At 39.6% G+C, this 20,725-nt stretch overlaps 1 protein-coding gene and 1 long non-coding RNA gene across 4 annotated transcripts in view; both read left to right on the forward strand.

Moving 5' to 3' along the window:
- Nucleotides 1–20,725, forward strand: part of LOC106092660 (myosin-I heavy chain) — a 306,781-nt gene that overhangs the window by 200,747 nt on the left and 85,309 nt on the right. The gene's annotated exons all lie outside the window — the stretch shown is intronic.
- Nucleotides 16,046–16,567, forward strand: LOC131994898 (uncharacterized). Its single transcript, XR_009396937.1, has 2 exons — nucleotides 16,046–16,319; nucleotides 16,379–16,567. It is a non-coding gene; the product is annotated as an uncharacterized LOC131994898 (long non-coding RNA).

Consider the following 20,725-nt stretch of genomic DNA (forward strand, 5'->3'; position numbering starts at 1 on the left):
TTAAATTACTCACTGTTTCAAATTTAAGCGAAATCGGTAATAAATCCAGCTTTTATGGGCTTCAGACCCTTTATCAGCAGATCGGTCTATATGGCAGTTATATCTAAATATAGTCCGATCTTAACCATATTTGGGTCAGATGTCGGTAGGCCAAAAACTACTTACTATTTAAAATTTCAACGAAATCGGATAAAAACTAAAGCTTATATGGGCATCAGACCCTTTATCGACAGATCGGTGTACACTCGTATAGCAGCTATATCCAAATATGGTCCGATTTGACCCGTTCAAGAACTTAACCTGCGTGCAGAAAAAATACGTATCCGTGCCCAATTATGGCTCAATACATCAATTTTCGAAGTCTGTACAGTGACTACAACAGATGGATAGACGGACAGACACACGGACATCGTTAAATCGTCTTAGAATTTTACGACGATCCGAAATATATATTCTTTGTAGGGTCGGAAATTGATATTTCGATGTATTGCAAACGGAATGACTAAATGAATGTCCCCCTATCCTATGGCAGTGGGTATTATAATTATATGTTCGGTCGTAACAGGCAAACATACATAAATAAGGGTATAACATTCTACAGATCACGCCTATTCTGCGAATCAAAACAACGTTCAGGTGATGAACATGAACACCCAACAGCAGGGAATAGAAAGCAAGGGACAAAATTTTATGGGAGGTTTCATGACTGAGATGCTGGACCGTAAGCCTATAGAAATGTGTGCCTTAGTGGATGTTTGCAAAAGAAAATTTGCTCATGAGCATTCCATTGAGGAACAGGGGTAATTTACATTCCATAGTTTTTCATGTGATATGGAAATAAGTATCATCGACCAATCAATCAATCAATTGATGAGCGAGTTTAGCCACATACAAATGGATGCGATGTCATGGGAACTAGGAATCTGTTGATCAGGTTATTTCTTTTCAGTAATATTTCACAAGAGGTCCCTGGGCTAAGCAGCAGAAAGGCGGATTGAAATAAATAAATGAAAAAGAAGTGGAAACTGTGGAGGACAAAACCTTACTGGTCAGGCGGATCACGAAGGACCTGAATGACTTGTTTGCCAAACCAAGGGGCAAACAGCGGCCTGCATGGTGGACCCCCAGGGCGAAAGCCACAAGATTAGGAAAATCAATTAGGTTTAGCAAAGAAAATACAAGATCGAGCTAAAAAAGGCTCAGAGCAAAATCTAGGGTGAATATTGCACCTCCGCGGATGATACATCAGAGCCCTCTAATCTAAGGAAGAACCAATCTTCGAATCAGGCAGTGCAGAGGAGAAAGACCCAACACAGCCTAAGGAACAGGGACCCGACAACGGAACCATCATCGACTTTCTCGATATAAGGAAGATTAAGATGGAAAAAGATCCTAATGCTGAAACATCAGTCAGTGCACTGACTGAGAACTCAATACCGTCTAACGCACAGGAAGCAGACAATGAGACCATAGCCTACTCCCAAGAAGCCCATTTACTCAAGATTTGGATGACTAGTATATGCAAATATGCTAATATTGGAACATCAGGCAGTGCAGGGACGGTAGACTCAATACAGTCTAACGAACAGGGACCCGGTGATGGAACCATTACCGGCTTCCTCAAGATTCGGAAGACTAGGATAGGTAAAGATCCTAATAATAAAACATCAGGCAGTGCAGTGACGGAAGCCCAATGCAGCCTAAAGAAAAGAGAGCAGACGATGAGACCATATCCCACTCCCAACAAGTCTATCTAATGAAGGACCAATGATTGAGTTCATTCAGATAAACCTCCACCGTAGCGAGACAGCTACTCACGCTCTGATGGAGAAAATCAGCAAGGGCAAGGTTCATATTGCCTTAATTCAGAATCCATGGACGACCCGGAACAAAGTTTCTGGACTGAACCATATCAACTACCAATTTTTCTAAGCTAACAATGGCACTCGGCCGAAAACCTACACTGATAGAAAGAAAACGTTGCAAAATCATGCACCAATGTTGTCACTTTCATACACAGACGTTGTTGGCAATATTGTTAACAAGCATGGCTAATTTGTAAACATGCATTGTTGTTTCACACACAGATCGTTGTGAACATCATCCACACAAAATGTGTATGCAAATCAACCTTAAGTTTAAATGAGTCTAAAAACGATAACATCTGTGTGTTGATTCACTTTTAAAAACGAATGTAGTCACTCTATCAACGCGGTGTTCAATTTTTTCTATGGACGTAGGTTATTTACCATAAAAATGTTAATCATGTACTTTCCCCAGAGTTGTCAACGTCGAATGCAACAGTGATGAGATTGGGAGACTATGGAGCATACCTGGCATCACTTTATCTGCCTTTTGACGCTCCGACGCCTTGAATACTAAAGACATAATAACACTTAATATTGGTAACACCGCTACCTTTGTTAATAGCATTAGGGTGAAGATTTTAGATGTGACAATATGTTCAGAGCATTCTTTTCAGACCATCACAGCATTAGATTTATAATAGCACCGCCAGCATCGAATCCGATAGGCTTCCGGAATAAGTTGAAAAGAAACTGGACAAAATTCGGAAGACAACTCAGAAGATGACTTGGTCAAGATAATTTAGTTTGTCCAATCATAGAAGACAAGTGGAGTCTTTCGAAGAAGTTGTCCTTTTCGAGAAAGGAAATCAGCCCAAGCAAAACCATGTATGATGCAACATTGGGAAAGAAGTCCGCAGGCTTTATAACAGAGCTCGTCGTAAAAAGCGGAGAGCGGAAAGTTTACTAGGATGTATACTACACACAGTTCAAGGAATTACTAAGATTACCAGAGCAGCAAAATGTTCCTCCTGAAACAGGGACCTGTTTCAGGAGGACCTGGGAACAGGTCGATAGCGTTAATGACGTCGCCGAGACAAAAAGTTTCTCTCAAAAACCCATGTTCAATCTGAAACGTTAGTAGACGACATGGGAGTGAGAACAGAGACAATGGAGAAAATGTTGAGTCTTTTGATGAAAACGCATTTTACATAGGATACGACGGGACTCACGGAGACACCGGATCTTGGAATAATGATATTGATCGAAGGTTAACCATAACGGAATTTTGTTGGTAGGGGAAGCCTTGAGGAGCTTCAAACCATTTAAATCACCAGGGCCTGATGGGATATTTCCGGCGTTACTACAGAAGGACGCCGACTATCTGGCGTCCCATCACGGCGTGCCTAAGACTTGCATATGCTCCGAATGCCTGGCATGACACCAAAGGACTGTAAACCTATAAGCCTTACATCCTTTCTACTCCCAACCATGCAACGTATTGTGGATACCATGATAAGGAGTAGGACATCCAACGAACTGCTCAAATGCAAACAACATGCTTATGTCAGGGGAAGGTCGGTGGAGACTGCCCTGCTCGAGATTGTGCATAAAAGAGAAGAATCCTTCGATGACAAGACGTGCACGTTGGCGGTTTGCATTGACATCGAGGGGCCGTTTAACAATGTTCGGACCGACACATTGACCCAATCCTTACACCTGTATGGGTGGACTGGGTCCATATACTAAGGATCGGGTGTATAAATTGTGTGTCCTATGGCATATATTTAAGGGAGAAAGTGGCTCTAGGCACGCCACAGGGGGCATTTTATCTCCACTCCTTTGGGTGACCACCATGAATAACCTATTACGGATGCTGACTGAGGAGGGATTTGAACCCGTCTGCATATCAGACGATGTTATAATACTTCTAATGGGTGATGATCCGAACCAGCTATGCAGAAGGGCCGAAAAGTCTTACATATGGCATATGACTGGCCTAGACCCAGGGGTCTCAATGTTAAGCCAGAGAAAACTGGGTTCCACCTTCGTCCTCACGAGGAAGATAAAGGTGGTCCAATTTCATCCACCACTTTTCTTTAAGAAAGAGTTTTCGATATCCGACAAGGTCATATACTTAGGAGTGATCTTGGATAGGAAACTTAATTGGAAGTGTCACTTTCAGGAGCATACTGAGAAGGCTCACAGATGTTGGGCACTATGGCTCGAAATGGGGCCTGAATCCAAGGAAGCCAGTAGTTTGGTGGACTACTATGGAGAAAAAGTAAAGACCATGCAACTGGTTCAGAGAACATGTTGTCTTGGCATAGGCGGAGCGATGAGGATCCGACGCATTGACATACAGATTAAGTGTGAGGCAGCCAAAGCGACTATGAAGCTTAAGGCGATAGGAGAATGGATTGAGGATGGGAGCAGCTCATACAATCGCGGAATAATCGAAGCGACGATAGGAAACCTGGAAGGAATGGAAGAGGTTTCCGATCGGATACGACTGAGGCGACATGAGGTGGTGTGGTGTGATTTAAGTGAGTAGACGACAAACGCACATGTAACACTGTGAAACAGCGAAACGGTCGGTAGGACGGCGAAAATCCTATGGGGTCATCCGGATCGTGAGGGGACGAGGCTATTACTGAAAGGAAGTAAGAAGGAGGCCAGTATAGCTTTTGTTATCACAACAGGACTCATAGGACTACGAGTATGTGTAGGGATGTGGGGAAGATGATGAGTATTTTGTGTCATTGTATGGCTTTCGCGGCTAACAGACACTGGTATCCAGGTAGGGACACAATACCAGACATGAACCAAAATAGGGGCATGGACGATTACTGTCTTCGGATAGAGACGTCAAACAAAGCACTTAGTGCTGACTTATTTAAAGATGCGAAAATTGTAGCTTCTACAGCCTTAAAAGTCTATATCGGATGAAAGATATGTATATCTTTATATATATAAAGATATGTTCGACAAGCGGACATTAAATGCGACTTGTACCTTGATCACAAGAATACATGGACAGACGAATTAGGAAGTGGGTCTAGCTCTTCTCCTTTTTAGAGTTATAAAAAATTGTAAAAATTTGTAATACCCTGAACCACAGTGGTGGTGTAGGACGTAAAAGCACTTAAAAGGTCGAGATCTGCAATTTTAGGCAGTTACTGGTATTCACGTATTTACGAATTTTATTTGTTGCATTTGAAAATATGCACATTTTACACTATACTAACTGACCTTTAGTGTTTGCGGCCCCCTTTTGACATGGTTAAAATTTGAAAATTATTTACATTGGTATTCAACTATCAAATACCTTTTATTAGAATCCAATATTGTCCCGTTTGGTTTGGCGAACCCTCGGGAATAATTGGGTTGCCCAAAAAGTAATTTCGGATTTTTTAAAAGAAAGTAAATGCATTTTTAATAAAACTTAGAATGAACTTTAATCAAATATATAATTGCCATTTTGTTCGATAACCTTTTGCCATCTTCCTGGCAAATTTAGTATTCCACGTTCATAGAACTTCTGGCCTTTATCTGCAAAAAACTGAACCAAGTGCGATTTTATAGCCTCATCATTGCCGAAAGTTTTACCATTTAAGGATTTCTGCAAAGATCGAAATAAATGGTAGTCTGATGGTGCAGGTGCAAGGTCAGGGCTATATGGTGGATGCATCAAAAGTTCCCAGCTAAGCTCACTCAGTTTTTGGCGAGCGACCAAAGATGTGTGACGTCTTGCGTTGTCCTGGTGGAATATGACACCTTTACGATTGAACAATTCTGGTCGCTTCTCCTTGACGGCTGTATTCAATTTGTCCAATTGTTGACAGTAAACATCCGAAGCAGCTCAAAATATACCACACTTGGAAGCAGCTCAAAATATACCACACCCTTCCTATCCCACCAAACAGACAGCATAACCTTCTTTTGGTGGATATCAGCCTTTGAAGTGGTTTGAGCTGGTTCACCATGCTTGGACCATGATCGTTTTCGACTAACGTTGTTGTAAATAATCCATTTTTCATCTCTAGTTATGATTCGTTTTAAAAACGGATCGAATTCATTGCGTTTAAGGTGCATATCACAAGCGTTGATTCGGTTTGTTAAATGAATTTCTTTCAATACATGAGGTACCCAAATATCAAGCTTTTTCACCAGTCCAAGACTTTTTATGTGATAATGAACGGTTGATTTTGGTATATTTAACTTCTCTCCTATCTCACGCTCAGTTACATGACGATCCAATTCGATTAATGCTTTGATTTGGTCATCATCAACTTCATTTGGCCGACCTGAACGTGGCTCAGTAAAAAATCTCCAGAACGGAATTTGCGAAACCAATTTTGACACTGTCTTCCTTTTAAGGCTTTATCACCATACACATCTCGTAACTTTTTAGCAACCTGCTCCGCGTTTTTTCCTTTACGGAAATAATAAAGTAAAATATGACGAAAATGTTCCTTTATGGGCTCCATATTAAAATCGACGCCAAACAAACAAATGTAAACAAAATTTCGCGCACTTTTTTTCTAAAGCAAGCTAACAGCTGATAACTGACAGAAGAAAGAATGCAATTACAGAGTCACAAGCCGTTGAAAAAATTTGTCAACGCCGACTATATAAAAAATCCGCAATTACTTTTTGGGCAACCCAATAATTCAAATGTTTGTATAAATGTCGTATTGTTCCCTCAAATTCCTTTCGTTTGAGTCCCATATTGTCCCGTTCGTTGAGCAAGTTCATTTGGGGCATAATTTTGGGTAGGGACGACCTGCCTTTGAATAGACCCAAATTTTTATATAATTTTCGTATTCGTTTGAATCCCATACTGTCCCGATCGGTCAACACGTCCGTTGGGGGTGCTATTTGGGGTGGGTGCCCGGCCGACACGGGATAACTAAGAGCACCACACAGGCTGGAACTTTGAGCTCCGACTTGTGTGGTGCCTATCGTTATCACGGAAAGCTTAGCTGAAAGCCACAGGTTGCGGATGGTAATAAGCTCCGAGGGATACATGTGCATCCCACAAAACCCATGCGGTTGGGGCGCTAGGCCAGTAACCCGCCTCCGGAAAACTATGAGAAAAAAGTAATAGACGACCCACGCATAGGAAAAAAGGACCATGATTTGCGGATCTGCACCTAAAATGTCCGCACCCTTCATAGCGAAGGTGCAGTATACGCGCTGGGGGATGTATTAGAGAAGTACAAGGCAGATATTACCGCCTTACAGGAAGTGCGATGGACTGGGAATGGTGTCACTACAACACCAAGCGGTGACGAACTATACTATATATTGTAGCTGACATAACACGAGGCATGAATTTGGCTGCGGATTTGTGGTTAGTCGGAGACTGAAACTCCTTGTCTCCAGCTCTACCCTGGTGAATGAGAGGCTAGCCACTATCCGCATAAAAGCCAAATTCTTCAACATCAGCCTTATTTGTGCCCATACCCCGACGGAAGACAAGGACGAGCAGACCAAAAATATTTTCTACGAGCGCCTAGAGAGAGAATATGACCGCTACCCCGCCCATGATATTAAAATCGTTCTGGGAGATTTTAATGCGAAGATAGGGAAGGAAGACATTTTTAGTCCAACAGTCGGAAAGTTTAGCCTCCACGAGATAACGTCCAGTAATGGGTTGAAGCTGATAGATTTCGCCGCTGCAAAAAACGTGGCAGTTAGTAGCACCAGATTTCAACATAAAAATATTCACACAGCCACATGGCTGTCACACGATCAAAACACGAGGAACCAATTTGATCACGTTGTGATAGATAAAAGGCATTCATCCAGCGTGTTAGATGTACGATCGATCCGTGGAGCGAATATAGCTTTGGATCATTACGATCTGACACTGCACGGAAGCTGGACATTGAAAGCTGCAAACACAACAGATGGCAACGGCATACTCCACTCGAATGACCCGACTGCTAGATGAAAGCACTCCTTGTTCCGATGATATAATGGGGCAGTGGCAAACTATTGGCCACTCGATGGAAAATGCCGCGAAATCCGTACTTGGGTACCGGAAGCCTCCTCCGAGAAACCCATTACGACCAAGAGTGTCGAGATGCTAATGAAGCCAAGAATGCGGCATATAGGGCAACGCTGCAATCAGTAGCAACGCGCCAGATGAAGGAGATGTATCGGGAGAAAAAGAGAGATGAGAAACGTCTATTCCACAGAAAGAAAAAGGAAATGGAAAGACGTGAGTGTGAGCGAATTGAGATGTACAGGAGTCAGAATGGTGTCCGGAAATCCTACCAAAGAATTACACATCAAACCGATGGCTTTGGTGCAGGCACATTCTCCTGCACAGACAAAGAAGGAAATCTGATAACTGACACAGATAACATGCTGAGGATGTGGAATGAAACTTTTACCGAACTGCTAGTGACCCTCGTTGGCGGCGAATGTTTTAGAATGTTTACCTCCTAGTCAGAATGAGGTACAAGTAGCTGTGACCCGACTGAAGAACAAGAAGACAGCAGGAGCCGACGTGTTACCCGCTGAACTATTTAAGACCGGAGGCGACACGTTGATAAGGCGTATGCATCAGCTTATCTGCGCAATCTGGCTGGAAGAACGCATACCCAATGATTGGAACCTCAACATACTATGTCCCGTACACAAGAATGGAGACAAGACGGAATGTGCCAACTACAGAGGAATAAGTCTCCTCCCCATCGCATACAAGATACTATCGAGCGTACTGTGTGAAAGATTGAAACCTTAAGTCATTGAGATAATTGGGCCCTATCAATGCGACTTTAGACCTGGTAAATCCACCCTAGACTAGATATTCACACTGTGCTAAATCCTGGAAAAGACCCGAGAAGGACAAATGAACACCTACCATCTTTTTGTTGACTATAAAGCCGCTTTCGATACTACTTTACGTTCAAAGGTATTTCAAGCCATGTCTGACTTTGGTATCACTGAAAAATTAATAAGACTCTGCAGGATGACACTTGCTGATACGCGTTCCTCAGTAAGAATTGGAAAGAATCTCTCCGAACCATTCAATACCAAACGAGGTTTCAGACAAGGAGACAGCCTATCGTGTGATCTCTTTAATATCCTGCTGGGAAGATTATACGAGATGCAGGTGTGAATAGATATGGCATACTAATCACAAGAGAACAAGTGATACTGCCCTATGCCGACGACATCGATATCGATATCATAGATCGGTCACCGGAAGTAGTAACTGCAGCCTTTGAAAGAATTGAAACAGAGTCAGTGAAAATGGGTCTGGCAGTAAATGGAGATAAGACAAAATGGATGGTTTCAACTCCCAAAACGCCTTGCACAACCGAGCAGATGAAGAAAATGGGAAATTTGAGAAACACAACTTTGAGGTAGTCAGTAACTTTATCTACCTTGGCACCGCCGTAACCGAAACGAATGACACCAGTTTTGAGATAAAGCGAAGAATAATACTGGCAAACAGATGGTACTTTGGATTAAGTAAGCAGTTTAGAAATAAGGCCGCCTATCGACAGACATAGTTACACGCATCAAGATACAACTGCTGCGTTGGCTAGGTCATGTTGTCAGAAAAGATGAAGAAGCTCCAACTAAGAAGTCTTTAGAAGGCAAACACGGTGGTACACGCAAACCGGGAAGACCAAATGCCCGATGGAAAGATCAAATGGTGGGAGACATTTCGAAACTTGGTGTCAGAGATTGTATCACAATGAGCGCAGAAGATCGAGGAGCTTGGAACGCTATTTTACGTTCGGCTAGTTGAACAAATGTTCTGTCATAGCCAACTAATGTAAGTTAGTGAGTATTTGGTGTGGGTTGGCCACTCTGGGACTTGACATTTTATAAAATTTTCATATTCTATTTGAAATTACTTTTCATTTGATACCTATATTGCACCAATCGAAAAATTTAATATTTCGGCGACTTTTGGGGGTGGGGCGGGCCTCCGACACTTGGGGTCAAATTGTTATATCATGTTGGTGCTCTACTTTTAAATACTTTTCATTTGATACAATATGGGTCTCAATCGGTAAACATATCCAAAGTTGTATATCAATTTTGTGTTACCATAAGGGCGCATACAAAATTCGTTTAACCCATGCACCCATCTCCGACCGGGGAGTCAAGCTCTACCACCTGTGAAAATTTCATTAGTTTACTCGAAACAAACAGAGGGCAACACTTTAATACCCACCACTGAAGGATGGGGGTATATTCATTTTGGCATTCTGTTTGTAACACATCGAAATATCCATTTCCGAACCTTTAAAGGTTTTTTACTCTTGAGCGTCGTAAAAATCGAAGACGTGTCCGTCTGTCTGATGGAATCACTATACAATCTTTGAAAATAGAGATATTGAGTTAACACTTTGCAGAGATTTTTTTTTTGTCCATATGCAAGTTAAATTCGAAGATAGGCTACATCGGAGTATATCTTGATATGCAAATGCAAATTTGGCCGTGAAAATTTCATTAAAGAACAGGGGCAAACTTCTCACAGATCAATGAGAGCTGTCCGATTCAAGTTTTAAGCTCAATGATAAGAGGCCTCATTTTTATAGCCGATTCCGAACGGCGTGCCGCAGTGCAACACCTCTTTGCGGAGAAGTTTTTACATGGCAGAGTACCTCACAAATGTCGCCAACATTAGGAGGAGATAAGCACCACTGTAAAATTTTTCAGTGGTGCTTATCCCCTTCTAATGTTGGCGACATTTGTGAGGTACTTTGCCATGTAAAAACTTCGGGCTATATTTGGATACAGCTGCCCTATATTCCGATCTCCTGAAATTAGTTCTTGGGGCCGTAAAAAACACTTTTATTATTCGATTTCGCTGAAATTTTACACAGTGGGCTAAGTTAGGGCCTTCGACATTCGTGTTAAATATTGCTTAGACCGGTCGATATTTACATATAGCAGCCCTATAGACCGATCTCCCATAAAAGTTGCATTTTTAACCAATGAATTTGGTACTATGAATTGTCTTAGACCCTTACATTGCCTTCCTGAATATATTGGAGTTCATAAGTGATCTATTTGAACAAAATAATAACGGAATTCTACTATCAACTTTCTGAAAAAAATAAGAAACAAATCAATCTGGTAACACTTCACAACGATATATTGAGCTGTCAAAGGTGACATATTTTCATATGTATCTTATATACTGTGAAAGTATTTTAGGCCCCAAAGAGTAAATATAAATATTTCAATAATTGTTTAAAAATGAAAACCCCCTCCATAGGTATATAAAACAAGAGTGTTATCAAGTAATAAAAATGTAATATCTTTTTTGGTGTAGTTTGTCTTGTTTTCCGCGTATTTTTGAAATAGAACTTTCGGTATGTTGAAAGGTATTAATGTGTACTTTTGTTCTGTCAACAAATTACCATTGCCCATCTGTGCCATGTCATTAAAAGTTGATTTCAGATGACGTAAAACATAAAAATTTAGATATTTTAATGTTTTGATTGGAGAATAATCCAAACCCAGGCAGGACAAAATTCGTTTCCCAAACAACGAAAGAGTGTGGTTATCTACTGAGACCGTCATTTAAAGACGGTAGTCCAAAATGTTGGTTATAGTGAGAGAAGTGAGCGACAAAAGAGAATGATTGCTCCGAAAGTGCCTTCGGAACATGGACACAATACCCAGCTTTTGATTCATGCTGCTTCTGTAGCAGCCAATATACATATAGGAGCTATATCTATATTGGTTAAGTCAAATAAAACACCTCATGCTAAATTTTGTAAAGATCAGGCATTAATTGTGGCTTCTGGGAGCTATATCTTAATCGGGACCGATTTTAATAAAATTTTACACACATATTAAGACGTCAAATAAAACAACTCATGCTAAATTTTGTAAAGATATAGCCTTAAATGTTGCTTCTACTGCCTTAATAGTCCATATCGGATGAGAGATATTTATGGGAGCTGTATCTAAATCTGAAAAAATTTTGCACACATATTGGAACGTCAAATAAAAACATCTCATGCAAAATTTTGTAAAGGTCCAAAATTATGACTACTACAACTTTAAAAGTCCCTACCACAATTTGATTGATTACTACAATTTGATTGCCTTTAGTCTTGGAAGAAATTCGAAAAACAAACAAGAGAAGACGAATAATTTTCACCATGACAGTGCGTGCTCTCACACATCGGATCAAACCATCAGCTTTTTGAACGGCCAAAATCGTTTTTAAGCTTGTTACATACAATACATTGCGACATATCTACACAGTTTAAACAAGTAAAAGCGTGCTAAGTTCGGCCGGGCCGAATCTTATATACCCTCCACCATGGATCGCATTTGTCGAGTTCTTTTCCCGGCATCTCTTCTTAGGCAAAAAAGGATATAAGAAAAGAGTTACTCTGCTATTAAAACGATATCAAGATATGGTCCGGTTCGGACCACAATTAAATTATATGTTGGAGGCCTGTGTAAAATTTCAGCCAATTCGTTTAAGAATTGCGCCCATTGGGGCTCACGAAGTAAAATAGAGAGAACGATTTATATGGGATCTGTATCGGGCTATAGACCGATTCAGACCATAATAAACACGTTTGTTGATGGTCATGAGAGGATCCATCGTACAAAATTTCAGGCATATCGGATAATAATTGCGACCTCTAGGGGTCAAGAAGTCAAGATCCCAGATCGGTTTATATGGCAGCTATATCAGGTTATGAACCGATTTGAACCTTATTTGACCCAGTTGTTGAAAGTAAAAATAAAATACGTCATGCAAAATTTCAGCCAAATCGGATAGGAATTGCGGCCTCTAGAAGCTCAAGAAATCAAATCCCCAGATCTGTTTATATGACAGCTATATCAGTTTATGAACCGATTTGCACAATACTTGGCACAGTTGTTGGATATCATAACGAAATACTTCGTGCAAAAATTCATTCAAATCGGATAAGAATTGTGCCCTCTAGAGGGTCAAGAAGTCAAGACCCAAGATCGGTTTATATGGTAGCTATATCAGGTTATGGAGCGATTTGAACCATACTTGGCACAGTTGTTGGGTATCATAACAAAACACGTCGTGCGAAATTCCATTCCAATCGGATAAGAATTGCGCACTCTAGAGGCTCAAGAAGTCAAGACCCAAGATCGGTTTATATGGTAGCTATATCAGGTTATGGACCGATTTGAACCATACTTGGCGCTGTTGTTGGATATAATAAGAAAACACGTCGTGCAAAATTTCATTCCAATCGGATAAGAATTGCGCACTCTAGAGGCTCAAGAAGTCAAGACCCAAGATCGGTTTATATGGCAGCTATATCAGGTTATGGACCGATTTGAACCATACTTGGCACAGTTGTTGGATATCATAACAAAACACGTTGTGCAAAATTTCATTCTGATCGGATAAGAATTGCGCCCTCTAGAGGCTCAAGAAGTCAAGACCCAAGACCGGTTTATATGGCAGCTATATCAGGTTATGGACCGATTTGAACCATACTTGGCACAGTTGTTGGATATCATAGCAAAACACGTCATGCAAAATTTCGTTCCAATCGGATAAGAATTGCGCACTCTACAGGCTCAAGAAGTCAAGACCCAAGATCGGTTTATATGGCAGCTATATCAAAACATGGACCGATATGGCCCATTTACAATACCAACCGACCTACACTAATAAGAAGTATTTGTGCAAAATTTCAAGCGGCTAGCTTTACTCCTTCGGAAGTTAGCGTGCTTTCAACAGACAGACGGACGGACGGACGGACGGACGGACGGACGGACAGACGGACGGACATGGCTAGATCGACATAAAATTTCACGACGATCAAGAATATATATACTTTATGGGGTCTCAGACGAATATTTCGAGTAGTTACAAACAGAATGACGAAATTAGTATACCCCCCATCTTATGGTGGAGGGTATAAAAAGGGTATTGTATTATGTAGAAGGCATAAGCACCATGGATTCTGCGTAAAATTTACACAAAATAAAATTAGTTGAAAGGTATACACTGAAAAAAAAATGGTAAAAAATTTACCCAAAATTGGTACAAAAATTGTACTGCACTTCATGACAATTTTTATACCCTCCACCATAAGATGGGGGGTATACTAATTTCGTCATTCTGTTTGTAACTACTCGAAATATTCGTCTGAGACCCCATAAAGTATAATATTCTTGATCGCCGCGACATTCTATGTCGATCTAGCCATGTCCGTCCGTCCGTCCGTCCGTCTGTCTGTCGAAAGCACGCTAACTTCCGAAGGAGTAAAGCTAGTCGCTTGAAATTTTGCACAAATACTTCTTATTAGTGTAGGTCGGTTGGTATTGTAAATGGGCCATATCGGTCCATGTTTTGATATAGCTGCCATATAAACCGATCTTGGGTCTTGACTTCTTAAGCCTCTAGAGTGCGCAATTCTTATCCGATTGGTATGAAATTTTGCACGACGTGTTTTGTTATGATATCCAACAACTGTGCTAAGTATGGTTCAAATCGGTCCATAACCTGATATAGCTGCCATATAAACCGATCTTGGGGCTTGACTTCTTGAGCCTCTAGAGTGCGCAGTTCTTATCCGATTGGAATGAAATTTTGCACGACGTGTTTTGTTATGATATCCAACAACTGTGCTAAGTATGGTTCAAATCGGTCCATAACCTGATATAGCTGCCATATAAACCGATCTTGGGTCTTGACTTCTTGAGCCTCTAGAGTGCGCAATTCTTATCCGATTGGAATGAAATTTTGCACGATGTGTTTTGTTATGATATCCAATTACTGTGCCAAGTATGGTTCAAATCTGTCCATAACTTGATATAGCTGCCATATAAACCGATCTGGGATCTTGACTTCTTGAGCCTCTAGAGGTCGCAATTATTATCCCATTTGCCTTAAATTGTGTACTGCGGATCCTCTCATGACCATCAACATACGTGTTTATTATGATCTGAACCGGTCTATAGCCCGATACAGCTCCCATATAAATCGATCTCTCTATTTTACTTCTTGAGCCCCCAAAGGACGCAAATCTTATTCGAATTGGATGACATTTTACACAGGTCTCCAGCATATAATTTAATTGTGGTCCAAACCGGACCATATCTTGATATCGCTCTAATAGCAGAGCAAATCTTTTCTTATATCCTTTTTTTTTTTTTTTGCCTAAGAAGAGATGCCGGGAAAAGAACTCGACAATTGCGATCCATGGTGGAGGGTATATAAGATTCGGCCCGGCCGAACTTAGCACGCCTTTACTTGTCTCTTTATGAATGTAATGAATTTTTGTTAAACTACGGTAATATATCCTATTTTCAAAGAAATTTGAAATAGTTCACATACTCAAAATGGGTGTAAAAATTTCCTACAAATTTTTCTTTATAACCAGTTTAAAAATCTTAAATTCTCGTTAAAAAATATTGCAGAAGGAAAAGTTACATCTTAAATAATAATCTGCGACATAGCAAAACATATTTTTAGTTAATTTTTACTGAAGTTTTTACCACATATTTTGAGGAAATGTCAGTGTAAAGTCTACCACGTCGTAAAAGTAAGTTTAGTATACAACTTTTAAGGTAAGGCTCTACTACACGGCATGTAGTTGTCTTATGACTTGTCAAATTTAGTACATGTTGTGTGAGACAAACGAAACTAACATATGAAAATCACTTTTCAAAATAGCACATATCTATTCCTTCTGACAAAAACATAGAGAAATCAAGTGGTTTTGTTCTCAGTCGAAACGCAACCCCAAACCTAATTGTTTTCTTAAATTTATGATTCAACCAACTTTCTCCCAACTTTAACAAGTGTTGCGCATAAAAAAATAGCTTTTGCTCAAATATTTAGGTTATGTCATACGAAAATAACATACAGGTGTGATAGCAAAAATGATGACTCGTATGTAAATTGACAATTTTGAGAAACATTTTCAATTACATGTGAATACTTAAAGTGATATGTCATAAGACATCTACATGCCGTGTAATAGCGCCTTTAGTGGGGAATGAAATATGATGTACATGGTCCTAAAAATATGTAAATGGATTTTTAAGGCATATTCATTACCTTTTTGAATAAGATATACACCTTAACAAAAACATCAGCATGTTTTGTTATGACCTCTTTTCATAAATTTTCATTAACGAATAATCGCAATAATCTCAAATTATTATTTTTTAATGGGATTAGAACTTCTTGCCAACAAAAATTGTATTTTTTTTTAATGTGTTAATGTGTTTTTTCTGGTTTTTTCTTAAAATTTAATTTCGAGCAAATGTGAGAGTGAATATGAGTGTGTGTGTGAGCGCTCGCTGTGTCCACACAATCATCGTTACGGAAAGGGTCGGATTTTTTGTTGTTGGACAATCGTTTAGTGGCGTTTCGGTCAGTCGATGTTTGTTTCGGCATTTTGCAGGCAATTTGGTTTGTTATTTGAAGGAATGAGGTTCGGAAGAGAGCAAGGGAAAAAATGTGACAGCGGAAAAATATCCAAAGCAGCAAATAAATATCCACAATAGGTAAGTCCGATTTAAATAATTTTATAGTTACATAAATAATTTCTTTTATTTCATTTTAGACATTTTATTCGGAACATCCAAACTCCCGTTATTGTAATCAAAACTACAAGTAACCATGGGCTTTAGCAGCAGATAAATATCCAAAATGGCTAGAAGGGTAAAAATGCGTCAAAGGATAATTTTAGATAATGTATTTATAAGTACGAATTGAAAGTGGAATGGAAGTGTTATAAAGCTATCAAATTTGATTTGGTCCATATTTCCATTTGGCGGGCTTTGGAGTTGGCGCGGCACCCCTAGATTTCCCACCGTAAATGAGAAAACCAAATTTCTGTTTTTGAATTATTCACCCTTATTATGTATGTCGTAGTCGAATTTCGAGAGCAGTCGTAGTCGAACTCGAATTTACATTTCGTTGGTATTATGTAAATAAAATGACGTGAGTGTTTTTGTAATAGACGTATCCTACATATTTTAATAAATTCTGAACTACCCAGTGATAAAAACATCAGCTGATTGAAAATATTTGAGTTACAATTGCCGGCTTTTTAAACGTTTCGTAATAAAAAGTAAAAAAGTAAAATAAAAATGCTAAGTGTTGCAAATTTTTCATCTTCTGACGAAGAAGACGAAACCAATGCTTATAATCTTATTTGTTATCGCAGGCAGATAAGAATTCAGTCAAACATATTTTCCCTTCCAAGTTCAAAGTAAGTATGTTTCCTTTCACGTTTCTCCCAAATTATCAATATTTTTTTGCAGATTTGTAAGCAATTTTAGACTGAACAAAGCGTCTTTTCGGTACGTTCTAAGGACAATTTCACAAAAACTTCGTGATCCCTCCAGATCAACATGTGTGCCTAAAACTTTGCGGCTGGCAGCAACACTAAGAATACTCGCGGAAGGTAGCTACCAAAAAGGAGCAGGAAACGATTTCAACGTGGGCCTGGCACAACCCACAATGAGTTGTGTCTTTCACGAGTGCATAGATGCGATGTATAGCGAACTTTGCTCCAAATGGATTACATTCAAAATGAGCGAAAGGGAAAAGATGGAAATAAAGGAACATTTCTATGGCCAAACGAGGTTTCCGGGCGTAATTGGCTGTATTGATGGCACCCATATAAAGATTTTGGCTCCAACTCTATCAGAACGTTGGAAATACTATAATAGAAAGGAATTTTATAGCTTAAATGTGATGATGTGATGACGCTGCTCTTCATATCTGCCCATACCTTCATCCAACCTTCAGCCTCACGTGTGGGAGGGCCTAAACTATTCAGCTTTCTTTGCAAATTATTCCACTGCTCTTTAATGGACAACTTGTCTGTGTTTTTATGGTATCCTTTAGCTATATTTGGGTTTTGACACATAAAATCCACAAGAGCTTCAAATTGTTTTGGTGTCGTTTTCTTTATCCTTTAAATATGTATAATTGAATAATTTTAGGTAAACAATGCACAAATGTTTGATACTAAGACTTACGTTTTGCTGTTATTCATTTTTCTAATTATTTTTATTCAGTTTTTGTAATTTTTAATCTTGTCACTTGAAAAATTCTCTACGACTGTTTCTGTCGAATTTCTCGCTAAAAAACGGCATACATAATACCAAAAAATGTAATAGATTTTAAACATAGTCGCATTTCAGGCGAAAAACGACATATGTAATACCATTCACAATAAACGACAGGAATTCGTTGTGACTACGACATACATAATAGAGGTGATTATAAACAAACTAAATTTCGCCTAAATCGCCCGTCCATCTCCGAGGCTTTTTTGAAATTAAGGAAAGGGGAGGGTCCACCCATTAAAGTTTGGATATTAGATCTACTTCATTCTCTTCGTTTTGATGGTGGATTGGAGTAGTCAAAACCTTAGCGCTGAAAGTGGATATCAGATTCATACTCTACTCTCTATAATTAGCACCCAATCACATTTGAGCTACATATTGCTATAGTCGGTATACATATATGTGAGTTTAGGGGGCACACCGGTAGCCGAGTTGGTAGCGTGCTTGGATTACCAGTGCAGGGGTCGTGGGTTCGATTCCCGCCAGAAACCTTGGTCTGTCGCTACTGTGGTATCACAATGGACTTAAAATTGCCTAAGTGAGTCAGTAAAGGACTGCCACTTTTACCTAACCTAACCTAGGGGGGAGTTTATGAGGTGAGGCGTCCCTGAAACCCATATTGCTGTCCTATCCTATACTGATCGTCCTCCGTATATTATTTTTAGTTAGTTAGTTAGTTGGATTTGGGGTTTTTACCGGTTGGTTAGGCCCCTTTGACACCGTGGACCAAATTTTTATAACAGATGTGTACTCAACCTTCAAATACCTTTCAATTAATACCTGTATTGTCCCATTCGGTAAATATGTCCTGATGAGGGGTGGGGAGGCCCCTCTGACATCGAGGAATACATTTTTAAATCAGCATTATATTTCACTTTTAAATAACTTTCATTTGTTATCCAAATTGTCCCAATCGGTTCAGATGTCCTGCTGGGGTGTTTTGGGGGGTATGGAGGCCCCTCAGATACCATGAAATAAATTTTTATGTCAGATTCGTACTCTTCTTTTAAATAGCTTTCATTTGATACCTATATTGCCCAAGGCGGTAAAAGTGTCCTGTTGGGTAACGGTTTTGGGGGTGGGGTACCCCCGACACTTAGGATGGCATTTTTATGCCAAGTTCGCATACCTCATAATACGACAAATTTGCATGAAATTGGTATTAAAACGCATAAGAATTTTCATTATAATTAAGTTCAAAAAATATCTTGAAATTGAGTTCAGATATCCCAACCTACAGAATATAAAAACTTGATTTTGTTATACTCCCTAAATTAAAGGAATTGTGTATACCAAACGGGACAAAAAATCTTAAGCGCCAAATCATGGTCAATTTTACTCCCATTTAGTTCAATTTTCATTCATTTGGGGTTCACTTATTTTTGAGTGTAATTTTACTCTACGTACCAAATTTCTGTCACACCAGGCAAAAATGAATGCTTCTAAGAGCCGAACAAGAATAATCGAGAGATTGGTTTATATGGTAGCTACACCAGGTTAAAGACCGATTTGAACCGTACTTGGCACAGTTGTTGGAAGTCGTAACAGAACACGACGTGCAAAATTTTAGCCAAATCGGAAAAGATTGTGGCATGCAGGGGATTCAGACGTGAATTCGAGAGATCGGTTTATATGGGAGCTATATTAGGTTATGGACCGATTTCAACTGTACTTGGCAGAGTTGTTGCAAGTCGTAACAGAACACAACATGCAACATTTTAGCCAAATCGGACTAAAATCCCTACTGCAGGGGCCTAAGATATGAAATCGGGAGATCGGGTTATATGGGAGTAATATCAGGTTAAAAATCGATTTCAACCGTACTTGGCACAGTTTTTGGACGTCATAACAGAACACTGCATGCAAAATGTTAGCCAAGTCGGACAAAAATTGCGGTTTCCAGGGGCTCAAGATGTTAAATCCGGAGATGAGGTTATATGGGGCTACATCAGTTTATAGAACGATTTTAATCGTACTTTTCACGGTTATTGTATGTCGCAACAGAACACTATCTTCGAAATTTCAACCTAATCGGGCTAAATATGAAAATTCGGGAGATCTCTTTATACGGGAGCTATATCCAAATCTGAACCGATAGGTCCCATTTCCAATCGCCAACGACCTACATCAATAATATGTATTTGTGCAAAATTTCAAGATCATAGCTTTATGCGTTCGACCGCTTTCGTGATTTCGACTGACGGCTAGATCGACTCAAATATGTATATACTTCATGGGGTCGCAGATCAATATTTCGAGGTTTTACAAACGAAATGACTTGGTTAGTATACCCCTTCCTATGGTGGTGGATATATAAATACCAATGGCAAAGAAAATTGGCTTGTTTAAGTTAGGTTAATAAGAGTGTGAGGATATTAATACGCTCCATGCCACTATGCACATACTCCTAAGCCAGTAATCGGCTTGATTTTTTAACTATTATCTTTTTGGCAACACTGGTTTAAATAGTTCACGCACGTTTCGAGTTTTGTTTCATTGTCAAACATCTTCAGTTTGGTCTATAATTTAACCATGAATGGTCTTACAAACGACCCATTGAGCCAGGAAGCTTATTTCTGACTCAATGGGTACGTCAATAAGCAGAATTGTGCATTTTGGAGTGAAGACCATCCAAAAGCGTTGCAAGAGCTACGAAATTAATCCAGCAAAAATCTCAGTTCGGTGCGGTTTATGGGCTGGTGGCATCATTGGACCGTACTTTTTCAAAGATGATGCGTAACTGTGAATAGTGGGCGCTATCGAAATATGATATCCAACTTTTGTTTTGCCAAAAATGCAAGAGCTTGACTAGCATGACGTATGGTTTCAAC

Source organism: Stomoxys calcitrans, chromosome 2, assembly GCF_963082655.1.
Source record: "Stomoxys calcitrans chromosome 2, idStoCalc2.1, whole genome shotgun sequence".
In the NCBI taxonomy this organism is placed as follows: Eukaryota; Metazoa; Arthropoda; class Insecta; order Diptera; family Muscidae; genus Stomoxys; species Stomoxys calcitrans.